This window comes from Osmerus eperlanus, chromosome 14 (genome assembly GCF_963692335.1).
Source record: "Osmerus eperlanus chromosome 14, fOsmEpe2.1, whole genome shotgun sequence".
Classification (NCBI taxonomy): domain Eukaryota; kingdom Metazoa; phylum Chordata; class Actinopteri; order Osmeriformes; family Osmeridae; genus Osmerus; species Osmerus eperlanus.
Window position 1 is genome coordinate 2,285,782 of NC_085031.1, and position 8,360 is coordinate 2,294,141.

At 42.6% G+C, this 8,360-nt stretch overlaps 1 long non-coding RNA gene across 1 annotated transcript; it reads left to right on the forward strand.

Moving 5' to 3' along the window:
• The first annotated feature begins 1,290 nt into the window (after nt 1-1,290).
• LOC134034064 (uncharacterized) lies at nt 1,291-6,294 on the forward strand. Its single transcript, XR_009932189.1, has 3 exons — nt 1,291-1,448; nt 5,687-5,798; nt 5,996-6,294. It is a non-coding gene; the product is annotated as an uncharacterized LOC134034064 (long non-coding RNA).
• The last annotated feature ends 2,066 nt before the right edge of the window (nt 6,295-8,360 follow it).

Here is an 8,360-nt window from a genome sequence, read left to right on the forward strand (position 1 = left end):
CCACATATGGCATACATACTGGCGTATGACTATTAGTTTCACTGTTACCTCTGTATGGCCCAATGGGACAACAGTGGGTGGTGGCAGCAACACCACTGTATTTCCTGTCACTGCAGAGAACAGTAATACATTTCACTCCTACAATATTCATAAATAATTGTTGAATGAACATGGTCACATAGATTACTTAAACATACATATGCTTGGGTTTCCGAGCTGCTGCCACCAGGGTCTGAAGAAATGCCCCCTTCCACTCCTTCCATCATGGGGCGACCCTGATAGCTGGAGAGGGCCAGCTCCTCAGCAGGAGTGAAGTCCTGTGGAGGAGGGCCCGCTCAATTTCATTGTTCTATAGGCCCTTTGTAGCTATACCAATATCCTACAAAAGGGACTGACTCAGGCAATTCAGCCTTGTACTTGTTGGCCTTAAAATATGTGCAAGTATTGTCTACTGCTACTTACCGTTTTGAATTATGGTTTTATATTTATTTTTTATTTGCTCCCACGATCGTTTGCCACTGCCAGGGTTGCAACTAAAATAATACAGCAACAAAAGTTTAACGTTATGGAATGCACACGTGTAATTATGGTCACATCTTGTGCCTGGGGCACAAGATATCAATAAGTCATGTAGCTTACGCATTTACAGCGTCTGCTATTTTCTGCCAGCTTGGCAGCAGCAACTTTGTTGATTTTTGTCTGTAATATATGTCTGTATTCCTGATATGTTTGTATTACAATATTTCACGCAGGAGGAGTAGACAAAGTTTGGAAGATTATTGTCAGCTCCTCCTGCGTGAAATATTTTTGTTTTGTCCATGTTTGCGATTGGACATACGGTGCAAACACCGCCCCTTTATGTGAACGCGCACGTCTCTAGATTGGAAAGATCTGGGTTGAGTTAAAGAGTTGATAACCGCTGTCGTGATACCACTTATCGTGATTGCGATTGTTACGCTTCGCGTAGCCGGGTACGGCCGGGTACAGGCCCCTGATTTGGGAATTTGTTTTGTGTCAGATGTGTCACCAAATCTGATGTGCTTCAAGTTAGATGCCAATGTGAAGAAGTGTGTCAGGTTACCTTTGGAGATTGTGTTTGTTGTTATTCCACTTCTTCATGGAAACCTATCCTAAACTGCTGTCTTAACCCTCCTATTGTCTTCAAAAAGCATACACCCATGTGTCTTTGACACATGACACTGCATACCTTGTGGGACCTGGGGGCATTTTGATTATATTGAGTCTCTTTCTGTTCTAAGCCATGTTTCACATCGTGGAGTTTCTCGAAACCCAAGAGGTAGAGGTGATACCTGCACTGTGGGTTGCAAACCAAGTTTGTCAATGGCCATCTCATTACAAGCCTGATGACTTGGTGAAGGCCATACGGCATGAGGAGCAGCCTGGACACATGTTGGATGCTTTCAGTGTCCAAATTGTTTATACAGCTGGTATGTAGGCTACATTACATATTAACCTTTAGGATTCACTGATTTGTAAAATCTATTTAATGTTACTTGTCTTGTTTTTCACAGTGTAGCGGGGTTTGCTCGTTTAAGATTAGCAATACTTAATTTATAATAAAGTATGTAGTTCTTGGGGCACCACCTCTTATTGTTAAAGGGATAGAGGAAACCTTATTGAATAATATTTAAATAATAGCCTTCGTAATAATCAGTCTAATCTTAAGGAATGAATTCGTTCTAAGAGTAGAGCCAATCGTAACATCAGTGAACACGCACGTCAAAATATCTTTACAATGAATTTATTCAAGTAAGGTAAACAGATCTTATGAAAAGTTGGATTATGGGTTTGATATGAGAGATTGGTTTCAATGAACAGAATGAAATGGTCTAACTTAAAGAAAGGCAGAAATTGTACAGTCAGTGATTACATCCTTACAAATCATAAACAGAGCTCACGCCAATGCCATGTCGAGGAGGAAAGAGCGTTAGCCATAGTTACGTTTGATCAGGGGTTGATCAATGATGTTGAGGGCGGTTTGCGCCAAAGGTCCATTTGAAGAATCTGAAGTCACAGCGCGGCTGCGCTGGGTCATGTGACTGAGTCTGCGGGATCTCAGTGAAGTCGCATTTGGAATTGCGTTTTTGGTCCTTCTGTTGAAACGTCCCGATAGTGACGCGTTCACTATGAAGTTGAATCTCAGGAGAAGCTTGGCGACGTCCTTTGGACGCCAATCCTGATGGCGTTCATGCCATGGTCGGTTTCGCTGGAGTCCGAGATTGATGGTCATCTTAGGGCTTTATACAGTTCGAGGGAGGACCCGTCTGGGGTCAGATGTGGATTGGGGGAAGCTGGGTTCTCAACTCCCCCCTCCTTCCTTCACACCTACCAAAGGTGTGATCTGATCTTTGGCTGGTTCATTCGATGGTTCAAATATTGTTCTGGACATCTTGGTACAGTTACAAAATATAGTTGAATGATTGTTTTATTATGATAGCTTCGTGTAGATACCAAGAATGACGTGGTTATCTTTCAGGAAGAAGGAGTTGTTACTAGAATCAAGATTTCAGTGAACACAACATTAAAACAAAGTAACAAACATAACACAAATATCCCTCTCATAATTCTCCACCTTGTACTCTTGTGGTAAAGGTGAAGTCTCAAGACTTTCCTCAAAAGTTCTGATCAAGGTATGTTCTTTGTTCAAATCGCCGCCGAAACGGATAGCAAATGGTCGCTGGAGACGTGTTGTCTAAATCAGGCCCTTTGAAGCTTGCAAGCTAGCAGGAGGGCTGATTAGGTAGATTGGGGAGGCCCCCCCCCCCATTCTATGGTTCCTTTGCATCGGCGTTTGGTGGGTAATCAGCATACTGAGGGTGTCACAAGGGCTGATTCTGATGTGATTGAATCACTCTTCAGGTGTGGCAAGATGTTGGCTCCGTGTGGTCTTGTGGACCTCACTACATCCCCCCGGATGTCAACTTTCATAGACCGTCGTCGATGAAACTGTTGACATGAAGACAAGAGAAGAAAGACCACAGCAGCGTAACAGCATGTCACCCCCCCTCCCCAGACATTGGCATGGCTATGAGTGATTAAGCTATGACATGACATAGGAAAAAGGTTGAGAGGAAATTATTGAAACAAAAAGAGGCACTTGAAGTGGCTTACAATGGCCGTAGCAATTGAAGCTTTGTGACTAGGGGTCTAGATGAGGGAAAAGTTGTCGGCTTTCCAATCTTTTTAAATCAAACTAGTTTCAATAAACTCATTTAGGTTATGGTTACAATTGACTGCCAAAGACGTATACAAATAACAAATAAAGGTACAAGGTAATTATAGTACATACTTTACACAATTATAGTTACTAAGTAGCTTCTTGAAGTCAACGTAACTAAACCACATTGATGAACTGCATCTAATAATGTAACTTTAGTTTGGCAACCACTGTTATTTTAAAACACAGTTAGCTGTGGGAATAGTCAATGCTCTTTTCGACAAGCTATCGTGGCGGCATAATAGGTTACGTGTAGAAACTGCATTGTTTAGTTGCTTCTAAACAAAAGTCCTTCAGGACTAAGCACTACTGTCTGTTTCCCTGAACTAGACATGTGCACCAACGTATTAGTTGGTTGGTTAATTCACTTAACCAAATAGCTACACTATTAAAAATAGAGGCTATAATAAAGGCTCTTATGCTACTTTCCGTGAAGAGCTGGCCGAGGCAGATTACAACGTAAATGTCGGGGCAGCGGTGTTTCTGAGCACGCGCGTACCTCCGGTCAAACCTAGCCGCTTCCTTTGAGCTAGCTGGTCCCACACACACACTCGTGGTGGCGGTAGGTTACGTGTACAGAACTGCGTTGTTTAGTTGCTTCTAAACAAAAGTCCTTCAGGACTAAGCACTACTGTCTGTTTCCCTGAACTAGACATGTGCACCAACGTATTAGTTGGTTGGTTAATTCACTTAACCAAATAGCTACACTATTAAAATAGAGGCTATAATAAAAGGCTCTTATGCTACTTTCCGTGAAGAGCTGGCCGAGGCAGATTACAACGTAAATGTCGGGGCAGCGGTGTTTCTGAGCACGCGCGTACCTCCGGTCAAACCTAGCCGCTTCCTTTGAGCTAGCTGGTCCCACACACACACTAGCAGCTATTTCACGAAAAACAATTGAATACGCACACAGCCACTGTAGCCCAGGCACAGTAGTATTAAATACATGGTGCTACATACAGTTAGAGCTCGCTCTATTTTAACAGTTCGTTTCACAAAAGTTACGATTGCTCATTTCAATCTATCTTAGCCTCACACGGGGCGCCATTATGTAGCGGGGTTTGCTCGTTTAAGATTAGCAATACTTAATTTATAATAAAGTATGTAGTTCTTGGGGCACCACCTCTTATTGTTAAAGGGATAGAGGAAACCTTATTGAATAATATTTAAATAATAGCCTTCGTAATAATCAGTCTAATCTTAAGGAATGAATTCGTTCTAAGAGTAGAGCCAATCGTAACATCAGTGAACACGCACGTCAAAATATCTTTACAATGAATTTATTCAAGTAAGGTAAACAGATCTTATGAAAAGTTGGATTATGGGTTTGATATGAGAGATTGGTTTCAATGAACAGAATGAAATGGTCTAACTTAAAGAAAGGCAGAAATTGTACAGTCAGTGATTACATCCTTACAAATCATAAACAGAGCTCACGCCAATGCCATGTCGAGGAGGAAAGAGCGTTAGCCATAGTTACGTTTGATCAGGGGTTGATCAATGATGTTGAGGGCGGTTTGCGCCAAAGGTCCATTTGAAGAATCTGAAGTCACAGCGCGGCTGCGCTGGGTCATGTGACTGAGTCTGCGGGATCTCAGTGAAGTCGCATTTGGAATTGCGTTTTTGGTCCTTCTGTTGAAACGTCCCGATAGTGACGCGTTCACTATGAAGTTGAATCTCAGGAGAAGCTTGGCGACGTCCTTTGGACGCCAATCCTGATGGCGTTCATGCCATGGTCGGTTTCGCTGGAGTCCGAGATTGATGGTCATCTTAGGGCTTTATACAGTTCGAGGGAGGACCCGTCTGGGGTCAGATGTGGATTGGGGGAAGCTGGGTTCTCAACTCCCCCCTCCTTCCTTCACACCTACCAAAGGTGTGATCTGATCTTTGGCTGGTTCATTCGATGGTTCAAATATTGTTCTGGACATCTTGGTACAGTTACAAAATATAGTTGAATGATTGTTTTATTATGATAGCTTCGTGTAGATACCAAGAATGACGTGGTTATCTTTCAGGAAGAAGGAGTTGTTACTAGAATCAAGATTTCAGTGAACACAACATTAAAACAAAGTAACAAACATAACACAAATATCCCTCTCATAATTCTCCACCTTGTACTCTTGTGGTAAAGGTGAAGTCTCAAGACTTTCCTCAAAAGTTCTGATCAAGGTATGTTCTTTGTTCAAATCGCCGCCGAAACGGATAGCAAATGGTCGCTGGAGACGTGTTGTCTAAATCAGGCCCTTTGAAGCTTGCAAGCTAGCAGGAGGGCTGATTAGGTAGATTGGGGAGGCCCCCCCCCCCATTCTATGGTTCCTTTGCATCGGCGTTTGGTGGGTAATCAGCATACTGAGGGTGTCACAAGGGCTGATTCTGATGTGATTGAATCACTCTTCAGGTGTGGCAAGATGTTGGCTCCGTGTGGTCTTGTGGACCTCACTACAACAGCAAACTACAAAACTGCCAGATTAAAACTTCCTCAAGCTGAAACAAACACGGATGTTCAAACAGCAGAGGAAGAAATCGAAGAAGACATCCAAAAGAAAAAGCGAAAAAGGCTGTAAGTATTAAAGTGCTATTTTACCTATTATAGATGTTGAATGTTTCTTTCATTGTATTGTACAAATAATGTACAAAATATTAAAAAGATGCACAGGGAACTGGAAACTTATTCTGCAATGCATCGCTTTCTGCAAGTGTGGCACAACATTTAAATTAATTCTGCTATCATTTTCTGTGTTCCCCTCACCCCACAAGACCAAACAACCGATTTTAGAGTGATAGTGAAGATGAAGTCCCTGTCAACAATTATTTTTATTTGCCTCCAGCCCCAAAGATAAAAAGGCCAGACATAATTGGTGCATTAAGAAAAACCCTTGAAACACGACGGACCAGCACTGTATCCCGACGGACCAGCCCTGTATCCCGACGGACCAGCCCTGTACCCCGACGGACCAGCCCTGTACCCCGACTGACCAGCCCTGTATCCCAACGGACCAGCTCTGTACCCCAACTGACCAGCCCTGAACGACAGTCAGCAACAACTTCAGCAACAACTTCAGCAACAACTTCAGCAACAACTTCAGTTGGCCTTGCTTGTAAGTATTTCTAAATTGTAGAAAATAATGTAGAAAGCCTTCCCAGATGAGTGGAAACCTTTATAGTTTTAAAGGGGGGTCCAACTCCATATTAAAGGCAGGATAGAACCTAGCAATTTTTGCTTGAGTTTGAAAGGATTCAAACCAAAATATCTCACCCCCTCCTTTCAAAACACATGAACTGACCACTGTTGGGAGGTAGGTGCACAGACAAGTAGCCCGTCTAATCATTGCATTCGGTCCAAATCGGTATAAATCAATTGTTTTATATATCTGGGACTTCCCTCAAAAGCATTATTTATTAGTTACTTTATTTCAACAGCTGAAAAGAGTAATCTTGCAATGCCTTTATGTGTTCTTATTTTTTTTAGCTATTCTGAATAAAATTCTTGCCAACCAAGAAATTATAATGGATGAACTGAAAGCTGTTCAGTTGACAATGCAGAACAACCAGGGAAAACCTTCTAGTGGGCAGGATCCCCTGGAAAAAGATATACTGCCAGTGACCAATGTAACCTCCCTTCTGGCTGTGGAGGACCGTCTCAGGCAAGAGGCAGACCTTAAAAACAAAATGGTAAGTGCTGTAGATTTAGGCTTTAGGGTATTCAAAAATATTTCTAGCTGGGATTGGGGATCTACCTAGTTTCAGGTGGCTAACAGTTCATTGTTGAAACATTCAGCCAGTATCCAGAAATTAAAACAAGGTTACATGACTACTGTTCCAAATACCAACCTGTGAAAAGTGAAATGTAAATATTTAAGAATTGCGTTACTATGTATACATGGCTTTTAAATTGTCTTTTTCAGATGACTTCATTGAGTGTTATTGGAGGAGTGGACATTAAAGATTGTGTGTGGCGGGTAATGAAGCACTGTTTTACCAACGCCCTGGCCAAACAGCTCATCTGGAAAAACTGCAGCTAAAAGATATAATAACTGGTAAGTGTTACATTGCACTCTCATCAGTCTAACAAGTACATTGTTTTTATAAGTAAACTCAACTCTAAACGGTCAAGCATTTGTACAATTCACGAACCCACACACAGCTGTGCATCACCACACACCGGCGGCGGCTCCCATCCAGTGAGAGACAGAAGCATAATGTAATTGATACATCCTCCGTCATCTGTTGCATGGTATCTTTAGCCATCATCTCTTCACGAGTTCAGTAATCACACCATAGATTGAATAGATAGCTTTTATTGAAGCAGAGCTGGTAGCAGAGCCAAGCCCGATGGTGGAGGAGGCTGGTTGCAGAGCCGAGCCTGGAGCGGTTGGTGGAGGCCGGTAGCAGAGCCGGGCCTGGTGTCCGGGCATGGACTCGGGGTGTGGCGGAGAGTCCTAATGGGTCACGGCCGAGCAGCAGCTCAAGCAGATCCCCTGGGAAGCCTGGATAGATGACAGGGGCAGAGAAGAAAGGGAAGGGTGGGAGGGTGACAACAACATGCTAGCACAGGGACCAGAGGAATGGAAGATAGTTTATACAGAACTCTTAATTGACCAAGGGGAGTTTGGTCGCATTCTTCCGTGCTTTACTGGGCTGATGCGTATTAGTTTGATTGGATAAGGAGGAGTTGGTGTGCCACCTTCCTCCCGAACTTTAGTTAACCCTTTCAGGCCTAACTCCAATTGGTGTAATCCATCCGAGACTTAACAATGTTTTCTATTTTTAGGGACAGTCAGAAACAACCGCTTAACTAAAAACGCAGACCAGGAGGTGGAAGCCTTCATTAAAAGGTGGCTTCACCTTGCGGGTGACAGAGACAGGGGTAGAAGAGAAAGAGAGGGACGGAGACGGACTGTCCAAGAAACCTCTAAGTCAGTTACAGTATCTAGGATATTCTATAAAAGACACATTTTAATTATACTATAAAAGTCATTGTATGTATCTGTCCTTGTTTAACATATTCCCTTAAAAATATATATACATATTTTGACCAATAACAAAAAGAGGAAACATATTGAGGAATCATATTGAGTAATCTTGTTCTGTTACTGAGTTTATTCCTTTGTGCATTCCTTAA